We start from the raw sequence: 25510 nt of genomic DNA on the forward strand, positions 1-25510 counted from the left end.
ATTAATTTATGTTGCATTGCTCTGCATTTCCAAAGACAGCCTTTTAATTTGACCTTTATCTATTTCCTATGAAAGCCACATGTCTATATTTAATTCTTCCATCAAATCAAGGCTGTCTGAAGCTACAGGTACTAACACAATTAATCTGATCATGCTGAACTGTTAGTTCCCACCTACCTGAAGAGTACTCAGAAACAGGTGTGTGAATAGCACTATGGTAAATGGACTGCAATTATAATCTTTTCCTCATCTTCAGACCACTCAAATCACTTATGTAACTTTCAGCTTTCAAAGACAGTTTTGTACTTATTCACATACACATGACCATGCATTCAAAAAGCAATTCAGGATTTAATTTACCCAAGGCCACTTGATATGTGGGCTGGAGGAGCTGAGGATCGAACTACAGATCTCCTTGGAACCACGAAGTAAGCTCGATTGTTGTGCTGCATATTTAAGTAAATATCACTCACTGTTACCTAATTGTACACTATATTGCCAATAGTATTCACTCACCTGCCTTGAGTTGCATTTAAATTTAAGTGACATCCCATTTTTAATATGACGTCTGTTCACCCTTTGCAGCCATAACAGCTTCAACTCTTCTGGGAAGGCTTTCCACAAGGTTTAGGAGTGTGATTATGGGAATTTTTGGCCATTCTTCCAGAAGCGCATTTGTGAGGTCACACACTGATGTTGGACGAGAAGGCCTGGCTCTCAGTCTCCGCTCTAATTCATCCCAAAGGTGTTCTATCGGGTTGAAGCCAGGACTCTGTGCAGGCCAGTCAAGTTCATCCACACCAAACTCTCTCATCCATGTTTTTATGGACCTTGCTTTGTGCACTGGTGCACAGTCATGTTGGAACAGGAAGGGGCCATCCTCAAACTGTTCCTACAAAGTTGGGAGCATGGAATTGTCCAAAATCTCTTGGTATGCTGAAGCATTCAGAGTTCCTTTCACTGGATCTAAGGGGCCAAGCCCAGCTCCTGAAAAACAAGCCCACACCATAATCCCCCCTCCACCATACTTTACACTTGGCACAATAGAGTAAAGTACCATTCTCCTGGCAACCAAAACATTTATTAAGCTGGTATTTTGACATACATTTCAGGTCAAAGAAATATTGCAACTTCTGCGATTTAAAAAACTGCAGTGTCTAATATTGCGATTTAATCGAAAATTTGATTAACTGCCCGGCCCTAGTTGAAGGTACCACATTTTGGTTTGATTTGATGCGCAGTGCTGATGTTTTAGTAGCTTATGTTCCCCTTGCAAAAACCGATGCATATTCTTACACCAGTGTTATCATAAAGTGACATAAGAGACTCGACAGCAGTATCAGTAAGGTAAAAAATTATTGATTTTCGGGTTTTTGAAAAATACAGAACAGGGTCTTTAAAGACCTGGGATGTGACCCCCATCCCTAGTACCAACTCTGACAGGGTGCAACCGTCATTCTGCTGGCACTGATTGACGCACAGCACGTTTCCACATATTACATAATTGAGTACGTTGGCGCCACTCCATCTCTAATCTCAAGTCTTTTAAGTCACTGTGTATGATTTAGGGCTGATTGTGTGTCTGCAAGTGGAGATGAGAGCTGAAGGGAAGCAAGCTGAGCAGTTAAAGTCATGAATGAACGAACAATAAATGAAGGGAACAAACAAAGAGAACATGATGTACTATTTAACATCATTTGAAAAGGGTAATAGCTTTTCTTTTAAATATTTAAACAAGCTACCAAATAATGTCGTCTGCCATCAGAGCATGCTTTTTAAATGTCAGATGTTGCCGTTGGTCTTGTTTCAGTGATAAGGTGAAAGCCAAAATCTTGATTACCATTTAAATTGATTTAATTGTGCTCCACAATAATTGTCTTAAAGGTTTTAACTTGCATTGTTTCCTCCATTTTCTTCATTAATAACCGCACTGCCATTCAGAGTGCCAGTTTCACTTACATTTCATGGTGAACTTGACTTATTCAAGCAGCAGACTCAGGCCTGAGGGATTTAAAAAGCAAAGTGGGAGTGTGGAGAGGGGCTGAGGGTGAGTGGAAGCTAGTTAGGTTGAGTTAATTTATGTATATAGGCTAAAATCAGACACCACAAGTTTGCTCGAAGGGACTTTAAGGTGTACACTCCCCCTTCCCCTAGATCCTCTCTTCAGATAAGGGGAAAAAACATCCACAAACAGGCTTGCATAGCACACTTTCAGTTACATTACACAATGTAAAAGCTAGAATTAAAAACACAATGGGAATCTCTAGTGCACATGGATGCTGTGTGCGAAGGTTTTGGCTTTCTTAGGAGTCAGAGGGAAAGCAGGTTGATTTATTGCACAGCAGAGAGGCTGCAGAGCAGTTTACCTATTGCATCGGCGTTGTCTAGACTGTGGCCATTGAGTGAGGGAACAAGAGCAGCCAGAGGAAAGGAAGTGTGAAGAACAATGCAGTGCAAACGTCTGCTAGGAGAGTAAGATTCTGTCTGCAGGTTTACAAACATTTAACACACACACAAACACCCCCCCACACACACACACGCACACACATATATATATACATATATATGTATATATATATGTATATGTATGTATATATATATATATATATATATATATATATATATATATATATATATGTATTGGGTTTTTTTTTCCATTACATCCCTTTCAGGTGATGCCATCTGCAGGAACAAACCAACCAACTGCAGTTTGACAGATTCAGCTCAATCCTGAATAACACTGGCGTTTTCAATGTTAAACCAAAGTTCTGGTTTTGGCCTTTTTCGTTAAGAAATTCAGAGGGTGTAGCTTCTTCTGGGTGTCAAAACAACTGACTGTTTTGAATACCTGAATACCAAAAAGCTGCAGGAAGAATGAGTCCTAGAAAGTACTGTAGTTAAGTGCATGCAGAGTTTAGCATGTCAGGGTTTGTCAAATAAACTCAACGCATCAGGCAGCTGCTTAACAGGAAGAATCTTGCAATGACGAGTATTGATTTTTACCCTTACTGTGAAGAAACTGGTGTGCTGCTTGGTTTAAATGATTATTTGATGAACAGAATAGATTCCTGAGGTCCAGCTGTGCTCACACACTGTTGGTCAGACAATAGACAGCTTCTATTCCAGGTGAAATATTTAAAGAATTAATAATTGGTTAAAGATTTTTTTAACATTTTCCAGTGATGATAGATCTCAGAGTTTTCTTGTTTTGTCACCGGAAGGTTTGTTTGATTTAAGTTTGTTTTATGTGAAATAACATTACTGTTATTCAGTGTATTTTGATTAAGTTTGAAGATGCTGCAGCCTTCATCACAGCCTCTATTCTCACTGATTCATTTGCTGGTTGGCAAAAAACATTTTATTATGTGCTGAGCATCTCTTAAAGATAACCTTTCACGCCAAATAGACCGTTCCATATTTCTACTGCATGGATATATTTCACATGCATCTGGGACAGCTCCCATAGAAAGCATTTGAGTAAGGCAAGGCTATTCCCAAAAAATTCTTGAAAGGAGATCCAAGGAAAGTTCTGTCACTTTCGCGACGGGCCAACAGGACACAGTCAGGTTCTACGGATGCCCTCCTCTTGAGCAGGCAGGCTACCACTGCCATACTTGTGAATGGAGGAGCTCTAAGGTGAATAAATTTATATCAAGGCCAGCCAGGAGACATGCAAAAACATCTCTGCCTAGACAAGCTTTTGATGTGACTCTTAGTTCTTGTTTCAAACAAAAATGTGGTCCAGTTCTGATTACACTGCCGCTTTCCTGCTGCTCCCATGGCAGCAACCATTGGATACACTGACAGACCCCACCTATAACGATTGTAAACCCATGCTGAAGCAGACCAGGAGAAGAGCTAAAACATCTTTTCCATCATGAAAAGCATTCAGTGTGGCTCTTTGTTCTTGCTATAATAAAGAAATGACAAAACCGCTGCCGAGCTAATCACTCCGCCGGAAGCCATTGTATACAACCACTCACAGCACAACTAACTAACCACCCCATAACGCTCACAAACTCATACCACAGCAGGTCAATAGAAAAGTGAAAACATATATTCAGTCATGAACAGCTTTTAGTGTTGTTTTAATCTTTATTTCATACAGAAATTTGGTAAAACTGCAACTATTTTACATCCGAGCTAACCACAGCACTGAAGGCAGCCACTGCAATCGGCGAGTACAACTAAAGCAAGCCCATAGCCACTGCCTCCTTCTCCTCAGATGACACTAATTGGTGTAGATTGGAGCTTTTCAAGATGAATTTGCCTGATGACAGACATGGAGTCTGGCAAATTCATCTGCTTTGCAAGGCTATCTTAAAGATGCACACAGTAGTGTTAGTGTCTGTAACAGATAGAGTGCAGAGGAGAAGGACAGAGGTGTCTCCTGGTCCATAAAATCTTCCCCTTTACCTGCAGACTGATGACAGCTTCACGGCCCTGCACAATCACTGACACCCATAAAATGACCCAAATGTGATTACTAAGAACACAGAATCAATGCATAAACCTTTGTTTTGTTTATAATTCAGGGAAAATATCAGATTTAAAGCTGGCCCTATACATTTTTTTTTTCTTGAAAATCTATTTATTACAGTAAACTCACATTTTTGTCCAAGTTTCCAAGGTTTTCAATGCATTTGTGAATCTGTGCATCAATCTCGTCGCACATTTGAATCGCATGTAAATCTGTGTATGGATCTCTGTGCACATTCATTGATCTGTGTGAGATCTTTGTATGGATTTGAAGATTTATGTACAGATTTGCAAGCTGTTATCACCCATAATTTCCTGTTCTTTTTGGACCCTGTTTCTCTCATCCTTTCTCTGTCTTGTCGTCCTTCTGGTTCTATTTATCATGGATTTCTGCAAAGTAGAAGCTGAAGCAACTTGGCTCGTTTGCTCATATAGTTAAAGATTAAATGTAGTGGTGCAAGGGACATAGCACTGTGTTGCATAGCTGTTGTGTAATTCTGTCATTGTGATGCATTTCATTGTTAGTAGTAATTATGCAATACATTCACTTTTACGTCACAGAGGAATCTTAAGCATATTATAGCGCTTTAAAAGGCCTATTATACTGTCTGTGTTTGTCATTTGACTGCATGCTTATTCTCCCTGAATGAACAGGCTAAAGCTGCAGCCCCTCTCTAATATTCAAAGAAATGTCCACTAAGATTCCCGCACTACTTCTCCCTTTCTCGCTACAGCTGAAATAGAGGTCAGAGAGGTGTGGTTTTTCTTCTCAGGTGGGCCTGCCTGTAATGCAGCTTTTTGGCAAGTCATGACAACCAAATATGTGTAAAGGGAAGAACAGGTTTGGTGAGAGTGCTAGTGATGACTGCATGAAGAAATGTCTGCACAAAGGGAATCATGTCACTGACTGTAAACAGGAAAAAAGCTCACTGTGTGAAATCAGGTGAAGGGAAGCTACTGTGTTTACGTTTCTGCTGAAACCTCAACTTACCTGCAACTGGTGAGTAATTTAATCTGATCTAAGGCACAAGTTTAAACTTGATTTTAGGAGTTTTGTTGCAAAGATACACTTAAATATAATAATAATATATGTATTTAACAAACCTTTTGTTTCCTTAAGAGTCTATATACAGTTCGCCTTTGTGGCTTTAGATTAAAAACTTGTTCTTCCACTTTGTGTCGCAGTATAAATATTTCTTTGATTTGAGTCACTGTCAGTAGGTCTTATCATGTGTAAGCATGTCATTAAGCCCAGTGAGAGGATTGTTCAAAGAAATGGGTAAAGTTGTCCCCCACAGTGGTGTATTTTAAGTCTGATTTTATTCTAACAACATTCAAGTGAAAGGAAAATGTCAGAGGAGCATAGATGATACAGCTTTAAATCAGCACAGTTAACTGGATGTCTAATACCTGTATGTATGTAAGCTAAAGCAAGTACGCAAGCTAGATAATTATTTAAATATAAAAATATTAGTCAAAATGATGAGAAAATAAGCCATAATTATGAAATGAAAAGTCAAAACTATCAAAAAGTAAGTCAGAATTATGAGATAAAGTCAAAAATATAAGAAAAGAAGCAATATTGTGAGATGAAGTTGAAAATAGAGAAAAAGAGATAAATCATGAGATAGGTTGAAATTGCAAAAAATCCTATAAGTAGTAAGAATGGTGAGATAAAAAGTCAAATTTATAAGAAATTAACGAGTCAATAATTCCGAAATAAGTTTAAAAACTTTATCTTGTGATTTACTCACCTTAAAGTTTCAACTTATTTTTATTCTCATAATTATAACTTTTTCCCTTTTAATTAGGGTCAACTACAGCTGTATTTTGACTTTTTATTTCATAATTGTTGCTAAATATCTTGTTGTTTTGACTTCTTTTTTTTGTATTTCATAATTTTTTTTGCTTGTAATTATGACTTACTACCTCATAATAATGACTTTTTGTCTCCTGATTTTTCTTTCTGGCATATTTTACTTTAATCTGATTATTTTGCTTGTTTTTCTCATTACCGCTTCTAATATCATAATTTTGACCTTTTATCTTATAATTTCTTTTTCACTTAATCATTTACTCTTAATCTCATAATTTTGACTTTTTATTTCATAATTTTGACTACTTATATAATAATCATGGTTTATTATATCATAATCATTACTTTTATGTTATAATTTTGACTTTTAAAGGTAACATTTCTTTGTATATCGTCATTTTAACTTCAGATATCCCAACTTATAAATGTTGTATATAAATGGCCTTTCATGGCCTCCATATGTATCTGATGGTCACATAAGAGAGTTTTAAATGTTTTGAATCTGTTAAGCTAATGTAGCTCCATCAGCATCTACAGTGACCATTCAGTCCTCATGGACTGGTGACTTTAGTTTTGTTTTTCAGGGAGTTTGCTTGGTTTGTGTGTGTAGGTCTGTTTTTGTTGAACTTCCAGTGTCAAGTGCCGGGTTAAACAAAGAAGCTCATGAAACAAACAAATGTTGCTAGATAAGTCAGGGTGCATTGGATGTGTTATGGAGTACACCACCATCATTAAGGACCTGTTGAACTGTAATTATTGACCCACTCTGCTGTAATTAGCCATCTAGCGAGCCGTGGCCTGATTGATTGATTGCCACCAAGACGCTGGGTGAGAATTAAAATTTTATATACTTCCAGTTTTCAGGGAACAACCAGCTGTAAGTTTGTTTGAGGTTATGTGAACATTTTAAAATCCTTTTTTTTTTAAATTACAGTGTTAGCCCAGTGATTGTTTACTGTAACCCATCAGCTCCGTGCAACAATAGCTTCCTGTTCCTTTGTGAGTAATCCAGAGTGGACAGTAAAGTTAGGACAATTTAATATTGCACTTCTCTGAATCCCACCTGCACCTGCAGCTCTTCAGATACAAAATATATCAAACAACTGTCTGTTCTAACCAAATACTTGGACAAGAGGTGGACTTCGAGTGAGAACGGCAGCACTTAAACTTGTACCTACACAAATCAGTCATGTGATTTAAATGCAGTTAAATAAGTCCACAGCAAACATCTATATCCTTTTTAGTTTAGACATTAATCTTCAAGTTCAGTCCTTAACACTAGGGATACATAGGTGCGTCAGTTTAACATCACATCAGCCCGTATTTCTCTTATTTACAAACCATCGGCCATCAGCCAAATTATGTGGCATGAACAGATATCAATTATCAGTGTTGATCTGTTGTGTCCAGTCAACTTTATGCTGGCATCTAGTATTAGTGAATCTCAAAAAATTTGAATATCATGAAAAGTTAATTTTGCTGTTATTTAATTTTTAAAATTGCAACTTCCTTTTTAAAATTTTACTGCTGATAAGTTTATGCACTCCAGGACAGACAGCTGATGATTTTGATCATCCTCCATGTTTGTCTTTGCTCTCACACGAGTTTCACTTTGAAATCGATAATCTAGACAGCAGGTGTGTTTTCTCTTAGGATCTGGCTGAGTCACCTAGTCCGAGGATTAGAAGAAGAAGTGGTTGAAACTAGAGATGTATGATATTGTTGGCCTGATATCTTCAGATATTTACATCCGATATTTTGGCAGAACCTGTCAACATATTTAGACTGTAAAATGTTAATAAATTAGTGGTGTTTTAGGCTGGACCAACAGATCTATGTCAGTTGAGATCTTTTTCTTAATTAATTCTCATTCTTTAAACTTTAAAGTGTACTTTAAGAAAAACGTTTGTGTCTTTTTTCATCCCCAAACCATAATTTGTAGTCAAAGGACTGAATTTCTAGTTATGTAAAACATATTTAGTTATCGGCATCAACTAAAATTAATCTGTAAATATCAGCATATCTGATATTGGCAAAAATCCAATATTGTGCATCCCTAGCTGAAACCGTTCCTATGTCTGTGGTCTCCCACATTTTTAAAATTGTTTAAGATGAGAAAATTGTCTAGTGAATGGTAGGTTTCTTGTCTTCTTACCAGAGCTATTATCTAAATCACACTTGCTGTAAGCTGACATTTGGTTACAAAATTACACATCTTCAGCTGCCACTAGCATGCAGACATAAAATTAGCAGCTTCTGCTTTAAGCATCTTCCTCTTCTTGTTCTAAAACTGTGGCAAATGCTCCTTAACTTTGTCCTAAATACACACTAGTTAAAGAAAAGTAATCACATGTTGAAACCAGCTTGTAACCAAACCAGGTTGCACATGGCAGTGGGATGTGTTGGCAGCAAAAATACGAAGAGAACATTTATTCAGGTTTATCTAGAAATCTAAATGTATATAATTGTTTTTAGAGGAAATAGGTTTTCCCAGCAACAAAAATCACATGAACCAGATCTTTTGAAAACCTATTTTCATGCAGAACAATGGAGAAGAATTAAACTGTTTTGAAACATTATATTACTGTGCACAATGGCAGTGGTGCAGCTGCTGGAAACAGACATACACTTCCCCAGCATTTATCATAAAAATTTGCTTTACACAGCTCTGTTTTCATGACAGCAATTAAAGGGATGCTGTGGTTATTAAAAAAACAGGGACAGGTTAGTGTGTACCAGCCCAGCCATAGTGACCATAACATATTCTCTTTATATTTATTATATTATAAGCAGTTCTGTGCTGTGAATGCGCATATTACCTGGGCAGACATAAATTTTGACATGTTGATCTTCTTTATAGCCTTGGTCTAATGCAGCCATAAATCATGAATCAACTAGAGAGCAGTCAGGATGTGTGATGGTTGTGATTGTTGGCAGTCTTTCAGTATTATATAATAAAGTGTTACAGCAGAACTCATGACTGTATTATGAGTGCTATATTAACATGTGATGCACTGACTAGTTCAGTGTATAAAGTGCTATAGGATTACAATTAAATAAAAGACTAAAGCTTTGAATTTGGACTTTTACATTGACCTTCCAGCTGATAGCACATGCTTGTATAAGCTGGCTGACCTTTTTACATTTGTCACGCAGTCCTTGTACTTATTTACAATCACTGATAGATGAGGCATCAAGACCGTCACGCTGTTCCAAAACAAGCCGACACTGCGGCTGGTGAAACTCTGTGAAGGACGGACGGAGCTTCCTCTAAAACTTAAAGATTGTGTGGAATGCAGCTTTATCGTCTACTGATAAAATGACATACTTCATGCTATCACAGGAAATGGTTTGTCTTTGTCCGTCCAAGGTTCTCCCCTACTTTTGGGTCATACATGTGTGTGTCTTTACAGCAAGAAAAGATCCTCTTTATGTACACCATAGTCCTGCAAGGCCCCAGTTTATTAATCTGCACCCACATGCAGTTATTTCCAATTCAAATGCAACCTTTACAGCACTGACACATGATTAAAGATGTAGCCACACAGCAATATAAAGTAGTCTTATCACAAAACCAGAGTTTTAACTTTGGCATGAGTCGACTTAAAATCATCTGTTTCAATACTACACTGAAACAGTGCTGCTATGGATGTGAACAGTCTGATTCACAACCACACAGGGACATGACCGCTGCACATGTCTTGTTTAGCTCCACATTACCTTGTATCTGATGAAAAGCACTGTACAGAATCAGAGAACACCAGTCCAATCATGTACATCAGACTTCAGACAAAACTGACATCATTGTGCTTTACTGGAAAGACATCAGGAAGCTTGTATGACTGTATTTTTGACGTACTTTTTCTCAATTTAAAGTTTTGTTGCCATCAATGGAGACCTTAGAGAACCCACAGAGAGCACTTGGAGGGGGCTGGCTGCATGCTGAGTGACTCAGTCAGGGTCTTGTGAAGTTTCTGATCCCTTTGAACTGAGGTCAGCTTCAGGTTATTGCCATGAAGCAGGCTCAAACTTAACTTTATTGAACTTTCTTTTGTTTGGACTTCACCTTTAGCTGTTTATCTTGTTGTAGACTTTACATCACTAGAGAGTGTGACTGAAAAACCCTTTAAATTAGAGCCTGCACATCAGTTATGTCTCAGTTGCCTTATTTAAATCCATTGTGGTAGTCCATAGAAGCAAAGTGATCTGAATTTTTAATGGCAATTAGCAGATAATGTGGAGTGCTGATTAATGCAGGCATCTGTGCATTCTCTAAACTAATAACAGAATAATAACACAGTATGTCATGCAGTTTGTGGATATCTGTGTTATTGTAACCCCTATTTAAGATGCCGTAGATGCTTTTTTGTTTTCATTTATAAATGTACATATTTGTGGACTGTTGTAGGAGGCTGTTGGGCTCTGGGTGTCTCGTAGTAAATTTCATGGCTGCTTCTATCAGAGGGACAGACTAAAAGAAAAAAAATCATCCTCCTCCTCCTGATGTGTGTTCTCTGTTCTGTTTGTTGACAACTGTTATGATTTCTCAAGCTGAAGCCGCGGAAGTTGACAGAACAGTGTGTAGATCTGAGTGTGTTCAGTCTATCCCACCTGCTGTGTGGCTAACCAGCCAGCTGTCTGCGGATATCTGGCCGATGTCTTGTCAAGAAACACAAACATCAGGAGAAGATGAATCAGTGTGCAGTCTTCTCTGCTCTGTGTGTGCGTGTGTGTGTGTGCCGAAAAACCGACTATTAAAGTGGATGTGCGTTAAGGCTCTTCAGAGTTGAAGTGTTCAGCAGAGACAGTTTGTAGCTGTTTGGGATCGTCTGTCTAATGAGGGCAGTCTGCATAATATTTAGGTCCTTAATTACTCTTCGTCTGTCTTGAGCTTCAAGTCTACTGCTGAGATGTTTGTCCTTAAACACCATTAGGGCTGAATGAAAAAAGCTGGCCGTAAGATATTTATTCTTTCTGCAATATAAATGGCAATTTATTTTCTATAATAAATATGGAGTCCTACTAAATAAATACAGAGAGTGTCTTTTTATGTAGATTAATCAGTCAATCAAACAGTGAATTTTCTTCCTATTTGGGTCTTTAAGTGATTCAGATCCAAACCCTCTCCTACTTTTACCATAATCCTCATCCTGTGACAGCAGATTTGACGTAGGGGAAGAGGAAGAAATCAACAAACTTCATGTTTTTTGAAGGGGAAAGAGGCAACAAGATAAAGATTTTCAGTTTTATCTGAGTAAAACTGTCACTGATTTGAGTTATTTGTTGGATAATTCATGACTCCTTCAGGAGTTAAGCCCAAAACAGACCAGCCCTGGATCGCTGTGTTGCATCATATGATGCGCTTCAGTAACTGTCCCAAGTTCTCATACTTAATGTTCTCTCAAATGCACACAATTGATGCATTTAACTTCAGACTGTCCTTTTTTTTTTCCTCCAAGGGGAGCAGTCTCCCATTCCCTCTACACAGTTTGGCATCCCCCCTGCCGTCGTCTCCTAAAATCCGTTAGGAAACACTGCATCCCTAATACTTAAGTGTCTTTCTGTGTAGAGGATGAGAATTCAAACAAATAAAATCTTAGGATTTAGAGAATGCAATTGGCTTAGAGCAATATCACATTTTTTATAGCGAAAGACAGAGTTGTCAAGTTAAATTTGTAAACTTTTAAATGATACTGGTAGCTGTCAAAGGGTAATTTTCAGTAGATAAGTCCAACTCCTTGGCACTGAAACCTTGCCAACAAAAATCTGCAGTTTTGACAGTGCATAGAAGATTTTTAGCAAACTTTGATGGATAAATTGTTCCAAGCATCTTGTGTTCATGCATATTTTTAAAGCTTGTGCACTTTTTGATATATTTGTTCATCAATATATTGGAGAATGTTTGGTTTTAAAATTTGAACCTTGCATATCCTTCTGCATCTGATTTCATCATGGCAACACAGCACAGTGTTTCCCCTCATATACAGGATGTCTAAATGGGCACACCAAGGATATGTACCAAACATTTTTACTTGCTTGATTTAGAATGATTCCTGCAGCACTAGCAGTGATACAATGGGAGAAGCAGCCAGTCCTTCACTTCTTCTGTGGACACATTAAAATGCGCCAGAGTCCTTTGTGTGTACAGAATTGTAGCATCATGTGGACCAATAAACATACTAAGGCATTTACAGAAATAACAGCCTTTAGCAGTTGTAAGGAAATGATGTGTGTCTATAGCTTAGCATAAAATTAAGATTTCCAAGAATGTGAGTACTGATCAATAGGACGTCTCATGTTTGACTTTGGTAATATTCTTTCTCTGCTGCCATGTGTGTATGGACAGAAAAAAGATGGAGCCTGATTCTGATTGGCTAGTTTCGTGAAAGATGGTGATTGTAGTTTGGCCTTCAAAACAACAGCATCTCCTTATCTGCAACACTGTAGAACCTCCATTAACTCTACAAAACAATGTGTTCCTTGTAAGAATCACATCATGATTGTCAAACTTGTTGAGTTTTTTTTTTTTTTTTTTTTTTACAATGCAACATAACATTACAACACTGGATGACCAAACATATACTACTGTAGTGTGTCAATGTTGCATTTCTTCATATTTTCTCCATTCTCTCTCCACAGTCAGAGGCCAGTAGGCTTCTCCCTGCACCTGGGATGGTGCCATGTGACAGAACGGCCGTGGAGCCATAACCCCACCACCACCGCTCCGTCATCTCGACTCCAAGCTGCCCACCCACCTCTGACCTTCTCCCCAGTCCTCCTCCTTTTTCCTCCTCCCTTTATCTTCACTCTGAGCCCTGGACGAGGCCACCACAGCCACCACATGACTCACCCACTGGAGCCCTAGATCAAGTGAGTATCATTACAGCTTAGTGAGATTCACCTCTAAGCCACAGGTGAATACGGTGTTGTAGTGCGATGTTTAATTTGGCACCTTGTTTCATAGAACCAACAGTTTCTGGTTTTGTTTATTATCCAGCTGTGATTTGTATTGAGTATTCCTGGAATATTCTTATCTGGTTACTTTATTGAGTGAAAATACACATGCTGTGTGTATTGTTTTAGTGTGTGAGCTTCTAACTAAGGCTTAGGGCCATGTTTGTGGGATGGCAGGGGTGAGCTAAGGTCAGAGAAAGTAAATCACGAAAATGAAGAGGAGGATGATGATACTAGAGGGCTTATTTTGCACAATATAGCTGAAAATATGACATGGACTTGATACACACATGGGCATCTTGGGGCTGGATGAGTTTTAATCTAAAAAGTTGGATGCATCCTTTATCCTTTGGGACCAATATACTAATAAAAAATACCGGGACATGTGTCATCATTACCCCAAATTCTGCTGCCTTCATCACAGGAAGTAGTTTTTTCAGAGGCTTTAAATACCTGTACACACATGAATTTTGGTAGACCCAAGGAAAGTGGATAGATTAGAGGTTTCATACAGCTTTTATCAGTGGCTTTGACTAAATGCCTTAGTGGCACCCATAAAAAGATTTTGAAAAACACACAGGATTGCAGGGGCTAGGATTTTGAAATTTGTTAGGCATATGTATGATATAAGGACCTAAAAAGTCTCTAGGTCCCATGTTGCTAAATCAGGACAAAGTTTGGCTTTTTTTTTTTTTTTTTTGGAAACAAGATTGGTTAAAATCAACATTTTTAAGCTGTGGTGTAGATTCAGTGCAGAAGTATAATCAAGGCTCCACAGGCCAGGGGGGGCACACTTCATAACTATCCCTGTTGGCTAAGAGCATAACTAGTGCACTGTTAGCAAGCGTGACTGCAAGCTTCACATGGTGAAAACAGATGGTACTAAAAGGGAAACACAGCTGTACAGAAACTATATGTTGTAGATTTTCTGAACACAATGTTAATCAAATGACAGTTTAAACAATTTTTCCATCTGGGAGACCCCTAAAACAGACAATAAGTGAAACAGCGCATTCAGAAAGTATTCACACCCCCTTCCGTTTTTCAAATTTGATCCGTTGCAGCCTGATACCATAGCCATTTAAATTCTTTTTTATTCTCATTAACTTATGCTCAGTACCTCATCATGATAGAGTATTAAAAGGAAAAACTGAAATATCTCATTAACTTAATTATTTAGACCCTTTACTCCATGTTTAGTGGAGGCATCTTTGGCAGCAGTTACAGGCTCGAATTTTGCAAACGTAGATTGGGAGGTTTTCTGCCATTCTTCTTTGCAAATCCTCTCAAGCTCAGTCAGATTGGATGGGGACTGTTGATGGACAGCCATTTTCAGGTTTCCCAGAAATCTTCAATAAGATTCAAGTCTGGGCTCTGGCTTGGCCACTCTGAGACATTCACAGTCCCTAAGCAACTCCTGTGTTGACTTGGCTGTGTGCTTTGGGTCATTGTCTTTTTAGAAGGTGAACCTTCAGTCCAGTCTGTGGTCCTGAGGGCTACAGAACAGGTTTTCATTACAGATATCTCTACACTTTGCTCTGTTTAGCTTTCCTTCAACCCTGACCAGTCTCCCAGCCCCTGCTGTTGAAAAACACCCCCACAGCATGATGCTGCCACCACCATGCTTCACTGTTGGGATGGTATTGGGCAGGCAATGAATGGTGCCTGCTTTCCTCCTGACACAACATTTATTATTGAGGCCAACAGTTCAATCCTGGTTTCATCAGACCAGAGAATCTTTATTTCTCACAGTCTGAGAGTCCTTTAGGTGCTTTTTGCAAACTCCAAGCAGACTTTCATATGTTTTGCACTGAACTGCATCTTCTTCCATTTTAGAATAACGCAGGCCATTGTGCTTTTGGGAACCTTCTGTGCAGCAGAATGTTTTTTTGTAGCCTTCCCCAGATCTGTGCCTTGGAACAGTCCTGTCTCTGGACTCAGCAGGCAGTTCCTTTGTCTTCATAGTTCAGTTTTTGCTCTGATATGCATTATCAGCAGTGAGGCCTTCTATGGAGAGGTGTGTGCCTTTACAAATCATGTTGAAATCCATTTATTTTACCACAGGTGGGCTCCAATCAAAGTGTTGAAACATCCAGAGAAAATTGAAGGAACCTGGGCTAAGTTTCAAATGTTTTTGCAAAGCGTCTGGATACATATGTTTTTTAAATAAATTTGCAGAAATGCAAATTCTGTTTTCACTTTCTCATGGTTGATTACTGAGTGCAGATTAATGAGAATAAACAGCATTTTAATGACTGTAGCATCAGGCTGCAACATGACAGAACTGAAAACAGTGAAGGGGGTCTGGTGAAACCAGATTTTATAGTCAAAAACTACGTTTAATATTTACCTCTTTTTGATTTTGAAAGATTTTCTCACTGCCCATTCAAACTGAGCTTTTAATATGGATCCTAACAAGCATAACCAGTACAAATGGAGTAAAGCTATGTGAGTCATTTGACAAAATTCTGAAGTGCTATTATAGTTGAAAAAGCATCATTATGTTGACTTCTGTTAATTTAGAGGGTGTAAATGCAGCGTGAGCTTATCCTTTGACACCACTGGTTTTATCTGCTTATGTTGCGCTTTAAAGCTGACCTTTATTTGAGCTCTTTTATGTGATTTGGTGAGCACAATGAGGTTGTGTAAAGGCCAGTTTAGTGATAAATGGGTGCTTACTCCACCATAGCTTGTCATGGTTTCAAAACACTACGTTGAATACTCTTGGTGACAAAAACTGACAATGATAAAGGTTCATCATTCAGTATTAAAAATGCAATATTGGCTGAATCTTAAAGACTCTGATCTGTCTAACAAAGGAGCTAACAGTCTGTCAGTTTTGTCCTAAAGTGGAGCAGTTAATTCAGGCTAAATTAACAGTTAAGATGGAGAATGAGGAGCGATAATACCCTCCTCTTACTGTCTTTTTCTGCATTGCTCCCCTGTGCGGCACGTTTTCAGCCTCAAACCCGCTGCAACGGCTCTGAACATCCCAGCACGGCTGACTAGGCCTCCCTCAGCGCTACACGGGTTGAAATGAGGACATACACACCCACGCTCACACTCCAAATTGCTCAGAGACCAATGGAGTTCAATAAATGATGAATATTCATGTGGATTTATCAGTCTGGCAGTGAACGTGTTTGAGATTGAAAATGCGCTGTGAAAAATTAGGTGAGCAAAGACAGGCAGAGCAGCTGAGAAACACAGATATGCTTGTCTAAATAGATTGTGTAATACATTGTCATTGTTTTAAAAATCACTTAACTGATGTGTTTGGAGATATATTTGTCACTATTTCTAGGATTACAGCTGGGAAGTTTCATTTTTCTGTGTCCTTAAAAGACACAGAAAGCACATTTCCCCTTCTATGGACTTGAACCGTGTTTTTACATTAGCGTCATACATATTACATGACTGTAAGTAACATTTTCCTTATGTATCTTCTGCTAGATCTCCTTTTTTCTGCTCCTTCTTCTACTCAGAGCAGAAAAATGGCCATAGCCAGGCTGTGACTCCCTACTCTCTACACTATGTATTCTATACTCCAAGGATTTTGGCTAAATGTAGTGGAGCGTGTGTGGAGCTGTGTGCTGTCCAAGGTTATTTCTTACTCTTGGTAAACATCCTGGCTCTGGGTGTACACAGATGGTGGGAAACAATGGACTGAATGCTGACGGAGGTTTGAGTTAAGGGACAGGGAAACTTTAAGGACTGCACTGTTGTTTTTGCGTGTTTCAACCTGTTTAGCACAAGGCATGTTTGCATTATTTAGCCCTGACCATTTTCAGCAGCTTTCCGTTGTGTATTTATTCACCGATTTTTCACATTTCTGACTGGTTCTGTCAGCACCATTTTTATAAAGTAAACCTGGGACAATTCCCTTTAAAGAATTATCATTTTATTTTTGAATCAAAAAAATGACAAAAGTCCTTGGGTAAAAAATTTTTAATGTTTGTTAAATTTTTTTTTTTTTATTTTATAGTATGACTACGGGCTATTTCTTCTTTATTTGAGAAGGAACAGACAGTGGATAGAGAAGGAGAACAGATATAGATATAGAGTCACTGACTGTATATTTGGATAAGACCTAAAATGATAGAAGCTTTGCTGTAATGCTGACAGTAAGTCCTCATTCATTTTGCTTATGTCAAATCTTTGCTCAGAATTTTCAGGCAAAACAAGTCAAATATTTGCATTTATCAGGCATTAAAATGCAGGGATGGGCCATTTTTAAATTTTTGAATTATGAATTATTTATTTGAAACTTTCCACGGATTTTTAGATGTAGACTCAGGAGTATTTTATCCAGTGTTTTTTTACCAGCACCTTGTAATTGTGCTGTAGCCACCTTATTTTGATTTAGCACATCAGAATGCTGTTTGCTAGCTTCTATTAAATACAAAAGAAGAAAGCATACTTCAACACTCTGACGGGCTATTTTAAGTTAAATATCTTTGCAACCATACATCTATGCCATTTTCCTTTTTACTCTGGAAGCCCTCTGTTTGGCCTTTCTAATGACTATCCTAGCCTTTGTAGTAGGGATGTACGATATTGGATTTTTGCCAGTATTCCATATGCTGATATTTACAGATTCATTTTAGCCGATACCGATATCGATACTGATATTTAAATATGCTTTTCAGAAAAAAACAATGTCAGTCCTTTTGGACTCTTTAAGATTTAGGGAAGACCAAGGAAACAAAATTTAGTCCTTAAAAACACTATAAAGTTAAAAGAAAGAGGATGAATAAAGAAAAAGACCTTGGCTGACATAGGTCTGTTGGTTCATAACAAAATTTCACTAATTTATTAGTATTTATGAACAGATTTTACAGTTGATATATGCTGAAATACACAGGCGAAATATCAGATGTAAATATCGGCAGATATTTTGATATCTGCCGATACCTATATTTTCCTTTTTAAGCTAATATCTTCCGATACAATACCAGACCGATATTATCATGCATCCCTACTTTGTAGCCCTTACGGTAACTTTTCTAGCGAGCCTGGAATTTGGGTGACTTTCTCGGGTCTAAGTTTAAATCAGAACCAGTAACTCTGATACTGAACACCTTTTTACCCATTTTTTAATCAATTTTCGATCTTTCTTCTGCTAGCTTCGCATTAGCCACCATGTTGCATTCCCAAAACAGATGCCTCATAGACTGTGACAACCAATGGCAGGCTGTTCTGTTGTCACGTCATGATTTGCGCAAGAGTGCACATGTAAACACTTTGAAACTGAAGGGGAGAGCCTGAGTGTCTCATAGTGGAGAGAAAACGAGACAGAGAGCCTGAGATGTGGTCCTTTTTGCCTTTGCAGACAGGAACTGCTTTGAATAATGGCTAATAAGCAGCCAATATAAATTTTATTTTTCCCCATTTGGTCCCCAAGAGATTGGAGAATAAGTCTTAGTCAGTATTGTTCACCATGTTTAATGCATGAAAATCTCTGAGTTTTAATTTCTGTTTAGTTTTTTCTTTTGTCTTTATAGTCCCGTAACTGTTTTTGAAATTCAAGTTACATTACTGCAGCACATATATTCTTAAAGCTCAGGTTGTACTGAAAAAGAAAAAAGATGTTGACTGCTTCACTGTGCACCACAGGGTTGATGTTTTACAAGCTTTTTGAGACAAACAGTCCAGGTGAGACACAGTGGTTAAAAAATATTTAAGGGCTCAGAGGGTTAAGAAACTATACATTTTACTTAACATTAAGTAAATGATCAATTAAATAGTTTTAAATAGTATTGACAAGTTAAGAGATTGTTTCAATTACAACCCTTATACCAAAAAAGTTGGGACACTGTGTAAAATGTAAAAACAGAATTCAGCTACATATCTCATATACCCATATTTATCCAAAACAGACTAAAAACAACATATCAGAAAAACTGAGACATTTTACCATTTCATGAAAAATATTAGGATTCTCATTTTGAATTTGATGGCAGCAGCACATCTCAAAAAGTCAGGCCAGGGCCATGTTTACCATTGTGTAGCATCATCTCTTCTGTTACTGTCTAGGAAGTGAAGAGACCAGATAATGGAATTCTGGGAGGGGAATGTTGTCCCATTATTGTATGATGTAGGGTTCTAGCTCCTCAATGGTCCTGGGTCTTCCTGTTTTATGGTTCTCCAAATGTTTTCTATTGGTGAAAGGTCTGGACTGTAGACAGGCCAGTTCAGGACCCGGTCTCTTCTACTGTGAAGCCATACTGGTGTGATGATGTGAAGTGTGGTTCAGCATTGTCTTGCTAAAACATGTAAGGCCTTCCCTGATGGAGACATTGTCTGGATGGGAGCATATGCTGCTCTAAAACCTCTATCTACTTTTCAGCATTGATAGTTCCTTTCCAGATATGCAAGCTGCCCACGCCATAGGCACTAATGCAACCCCATATCATCAGAGCTGCAGGCTTTTGAACTGTGCACTGATGGTTCCTCTGCTCTTAAGTTAGGTCACAGCATCCATGTTTTCCAAAAAGAATCTCCAATTTTGATTCATCTGACCACAGATCAGTTTTCCATTTTGCCTCAGTCCGTTTTAAAAGAGCTTTGGTCCAGAGAAGACGGCAACATTTCTGATTTGTGTTCACACATGGCTTTTTCTTCACATGATACAGCTTTAACTTGTTTTTCTGGACTGCATGGTGAGAACTGTGTTGACAGACAATGATTTATAGACTCAGTTTTTTGCAGATGGGTGAACCTCTACCCATCTTTACTTCTGAGGCACTCTGCCTCTCTAAGATGCTCCTTTTATATCCAGTGATGTTACTGGCGTGTTGCCAATTCACCTAATAGGTTGCAAAATGCTCCTCCAGCGGTTTAATGAATTAGTGCAGACTTTCGTTGCCTTGTTCCTACTTTTTTCGAGATGTGTTGCTGCCATCACATTTTAAGTGATGTTTTGGAATTGGGATTGTAAATATATTAGTTGTAGGCCAATTTGATTCAGCTTAGCCAAAACTAGGCTCTTATATAATGAAGATTTTGTAATCCAAGCCTCTGACTGCATTAATGCATAAATATAACAGGCATGTTGTGATGATGCAGATGTATAACACTTTAAATGATTGACAGCATTTTGATATTCTGTTAATCTGAGTGATTCAGTGCTGGTGCTCATAGGACAGATTAATGGCCTGAAAGAGCTATCATGAATATAAATATACTTTTAAAGCCATTTAAATGTTTTATTTTGTATTCTGAGGTAATTTACTGCCTCTAACTGGTTTGTCTGTTTTTTAGCATCTTTGTATGGATAAAGAAGAGTCATAGAGAGAAGTTAGGACCTTTTCCTGCGCACACAGCAGCGTGGGATTTTGTTGCAGCATTGCACCTGAAACTCTACACATGCAATTTTCAGAGCAACATGCGATGGAAAACTGTCTTTGATGTGGCTCATAGACCAAAAACACACAGTAAGCACATGGGTTGCACCTGTGTGTTTTAGCAGTGTCTGTGACTTTCTCTGCTAAGATCTGTAGCCGTGGGAAATATAACCCCATCTCTGCTTTTCTGATGCATCTTAGAAACAATTTTATAGCAGTTTAATAATTTATACGAGACCACATTTAACCCAAGACAAACGGAGACAGCACGTTTTTGAAAGGCTTGCCAAAACCCTTGCGTCTTTCTGAGAAAACCCTCTTCAAATACAATTAGATTAGTTTGGATTAGATCAATTGTGCGTGTAGAGAGGCTGATATTTGGTTTAGGAGATGTAATTTTCCTGCCATCTCTAGAATTACGAAAATTAAATCACTGATTACGGCTGAAGGTCAAAATGCTGCCCATTTGCAGATATCATGATACAAATATGAGACATTACAGTCACAAATCAAGTATGCTGATGCAAGACTGCATCAGAAATTACTGGTTATTATGCAATAGGGATTGGTATTCCTCTACAACCTCAGGATACGTTATGCGTCACAATACAGAGGCTGTTCAATAATACAGCTGTTCTTTACTGTAGCGAATAACGAGAATGATAACAAAGACATGGCTTTTAAGGCTCATATGACTTGAAACACTTCATTTTAGTTCATCAGAGATCCAAGAAGTAAATTCAAATGTTCCATTTATAATCCTGGAGCTATTAACAACTTAAAATGTCCCTCTCAGTTGTCACTCTTCCTTTATCCTTTACACAGTAATATTTTGGTTTCACTTGATTATGCATCCACTTGTATTTGCAAACCGTCAGTTTCTGTAATCAGTGAAGATGAAATAGTGTCGCTCACACCTAGTACCAACCAAGCTGTGCAGGCTCAAGTCTTTACCAACAAAGCACTTTTGTGGTTTAAAGAACCCAGCTTAGAAGTTGAGGGTCGAAAGGATCATTCAGAGCTAGCTAGTCTGGCACACACTGAGTCAGTGTAGAGTCAAGCTTTGCTGCTAGCAACTTGATGTGTATAGTTGGAGGTCAGATGTGCTGTGTGTATCTAGGGATGTACAGATGCATCAGTTTAACACCAGAATCTGTCAAACACGGACCTCTGTACAAAATCAGCAATCAGCCAGTAATGTGCTTGTGAACAGGTATCAGGTGCAGATGATTTTCTGTGTGTTCTAACAATTTAATACTGACATTTAGCAACCTAGCTGCTGACATAGAGAAGAGATTTGTTATTGGGCACAAACTGTGACCTGTTGGAAAAACTCTGATCTGTTGTCATGGTCAGCTTGAGAGAAAATGTTGGCATGGCAGGAGAGTAATGAAAAAGAGACATTGGCATCAGTTATCAGCTAAATTATTGCTTTAAACATTGGTATTAGCATCAAGCCTGATTTTTCTGAGCAGTATAGCTCTAGCAGTATTTCACCTTGTTTTTGCACAGCTTGGATACTTCATGGCTCATACAAATCTCAAGTTCCTAGTGTTTTCAAAAATCAAAAATTCTCCCATCATCTATGCTTTTGTTTGCTGCAGTGTGGATAGAGTTTCTCTTCCATGCTTGTTTGTTTTGTTTTAAAATGTTTTCTGCCTTGTCCTGCCGCCTACTGGCTGTGTCACAACTGCATCATAGGGTAGGGTGTCTTTTAAAATGGCAAAAAATAAATGTGGCCCTTTGATTCTGTATCAGCTCCATCAGTGCATGTCTTTGGAAGAAGTACATGACAATAGATTGTCTTATTGCAGTGCTATTCTGCAGGTGTAATGGTGGGCAGTAGACAAGTAACCGAATCATACCTGGCATAATCTCTGCCACAAATTTGATTTTTGCAGATTACATCGCAATATGACATGCTGCAATTTCCAAATACCAGTTCAGAACTTTTTCTCGCAGCAGAGATGTTATGCATTACATACCATGCAACCACTCTAGTGCAATATTTTGAAAATAGTGTACAAAAAAAATCATGAATTCTAAATTTCTGTGTGTTTTTCTTATTAAATTAGAGAATTATATAAAACTGTCATTCCCTTTAGTACAACAATTCATATCAAATTTGCAAAATGATTAAAAAAATCATCACAATTAGATAGTTTTTAAAACTTGTTCTTCCCAAGTTAAATATTGTGTTGGTTATAGAATAGAAGAATTATTGCTTGTTTTTGTTGTAAAATGCATGAGATGAGGAACTTCAGAAATAATCACATATCAAATTGCAATCCCAATATTGTGTAAAAAAAAATTGCATTTAAATTATTTTCCCAAATTGTTCAGCCCTACTGTCATTGCTGACTGCATGCAGCGATGCACAATATTATTGGTATAATATCGATATCGGCAGGTATCAGCTTATTGGTAGAAATGTACATTTCCATAGATATTTACAACTGATATTTTGGCTATAAAATCTGCATTTATCAGCTGATTTTGAGTCAGCACAAGATACCTGGGCCTAACAAAGAGGAACAGCGCTAAGTGAAGAAATCTCACCATTGCTAATTGCCTCCACAAGTCAACCGCGCAGACCGATGGGTAGCAAGAAACCAGCACTTCCCCATTATTGTCAAGTGGGAACCCTCTTTTATCTGTGTTTCGTGTAGTTAGTCCCAGGAAACCTCCAGAAGGCTGAACACTGATCACCGGCATCCCAGAGCCACCCCCCTCCATGCCAGCTCTTAAAACCCACCATGCCAACACCACATGGCCCACAAAGCCTAACAGCAATACCACCTTCAACAGACCCAGGCTCCGTACATGCAAGCTCAAGGTAGTGACATTGCTGATGCTGCCTTCCCTAACACCACTCATAATTACAGCTACAGAATGACAACTATTCCTGGTACAAACATTACACAAAAAAGCACAAAAAACAAAATGAAAAAGATTGGAAAAGAGAGAGAGAGAGCTTAACAATAGGGTGAGCTTAGTGCCCTGACGTGGGCTTACACACCACCGCCTGGCGTGGCTTTGCGCTCTACCTCCCCCTACTCCCCCATTTTTACAAGGGAAGAGAGTAAGATCAAATAAGTCTAGAGTTTTAGGCTGTACCAGCAGACCTGTGTCAGCCGACGTCTTTTTCTGTGTTCATTCTCAATCCTTGAACTTTAAAGTGTTTTAAGGAACGCAGTTTGTTGATTTGTTTATCTTTAAAAATTCTGTGTTTTAAGGACTGAAGTTTTAGGTCTGAACAAAATATAAATATCAGTATTGGTAAAGGCATCAGCAAAAAGTTAATTGTAAATATTGACATATCTGATATGATGCCTAATTTTATCATGTCCATTTAGCAGAAGAGTGCACATGAGGCTGGATTGATGCCACTGATACTTTACAGGTTACTTTTGCACATTCTGTTCTGATACCTGGAGAGCAGAGCCAGCTGGACCTACCTGCTTGATCACTAAACAACACCACATCTTCCTTATGTCAATGCAGGTGTCAGTATTTACAACAAAACTGAATGGCGAGAATGCATGTGCTCTCTTCTCCAAGCTTGACTATAACCAAATAACAGCAATATTAGAATAGGAGTGCATTCATCTCAAAGAATGCCTTTTAGCCTGTGCAGGGCTATAACACACACTGCTGATTTGTAATCTCAATGAGGCTTTCCTGGTTAAATAAATCTAAATAAATAAACAAAAACTGTATGTGCTGGACTTATTCTCAGTGCTGCAACAATTTACATCTCAATTCCAACACCTTAAACTATTGGTTCCCAACCATTTTTCCTTGGAGCCCCTCCCTACCTGTTTCAAAGACAAGCTGAGCCCCCCGAGACCCTGACCAAAAATTTATATTGTCATATTGTTGCCAAAAATCAACATCCAACTAATTGGTTCATTGATAAAACCCTACGGAAGTGGCTCTTAACATGTTTTTCTTACCCCCCCAAAAAAAAAAAAATTGTATAAACTGTTTATTAAGTGCTTTATCATGATTTTACTTAAGATTTGCAAATCTAATTCTGACAACCTCAGAGCAGACAAAGCCTCTCGACCCCTCGAGATCCTTCACGCCCCCCCATGGGGTCCCGGGCCCCAGGTTGGAAGCGACTACCTCAAACGACTGCTATGAAGAGTTTTCCAACTTATGACTGACTTGTTTTAAGACCAAGATTATTTAAATGATCTGCTGTGGCTCTGATAGTGGTCAAAGAAGCGGGTATAAATACTGTAACTTTGTACACTTGCTGTGATTAGAGCTCTGCTGAAGCCCAGTTCATTGGGTGGTAAAGGGCTGTTATTTCTGATACATTCTTCACTATTTAATTATCCAGCTGTGATGCTGTTCAAGGGCTTTTATTATGAAACAGCCATATCAGGAAATGGAGTGTAGCAGCTTAACACAACTTCACAGGAGAGAAGCAAAATTGCAAAAACACTCACATTCACATTTATAAGCTAAAACAAACTGGGAACTGAACACAAAGAGACTTAAAAAGTGTCTGTGATCTTATACAGAGATATGAGTTGAGTATGTCATCACAGGCATATTTGAGGATGAGAAGGGGGTCATACTTGTCATGATCCCTTTTAATTTTGTTACACCGTGGTATAATACATTGAAAGAAAAAAAACCTAGTATATACATTTCAGGTCTTATCACCTCCTTTTTTAAAGTTACCTAACTTGTGGATTTTGAAGCTTAACAAGGCACATACCTGTCGTAGTTTATCAATAGAGTAATGGCAATGAATCAGTTTGTTCAGGGATTGAATTATGAGCAAACTGCTCATGTGGAGGCCACATGCTGACACATTTCCACAGATCTCAGCTTGATGCCTCTCCACAGCAGGAACAGACAATAGCTAAATGAATCCTGAAGCTGCACATGGAGAACAATG

The 25510-nt window shown here is 38.3% G+C and overlaps 1 protein-coding gene across 2 annotated transcripts in view; it reads left to right on the forward strand.

Moving 5' to 3' along the window:
* The window catches only part of ncoa1 (nuclear receptor coactivator 1), a 115380-nt gene that overhangs the window by 19547 nt on the left and 70323 nt on the right, over positions 1-25510 (forward strand). For both annotated transcript variants that reach the window (XM_041806124.1, XM_041806125.1), the window contains exon 2: positions 12935-13165. The gene's annotated coding sequence lies outside the window, so the exon portion shown is untranslated. The remainder of the gene's footprint in view (positions 1-12934; positions 13166-25510) is intronic.

Source organism: Cheilinus undulatus, linkage group 14, assembly GCF_018320785.1.
Source record: "Cheilinus undulatus linkage group 14, ASM1832078v1, whole genome shotgun sequence".
Taxonomy (NCBI): domain Eukaryota; kingdom Metazoa; phylum Chordata; class Actinopteri; order Labriformes; family Labridae; genus Cheilinus; species Cheilinus undulatus.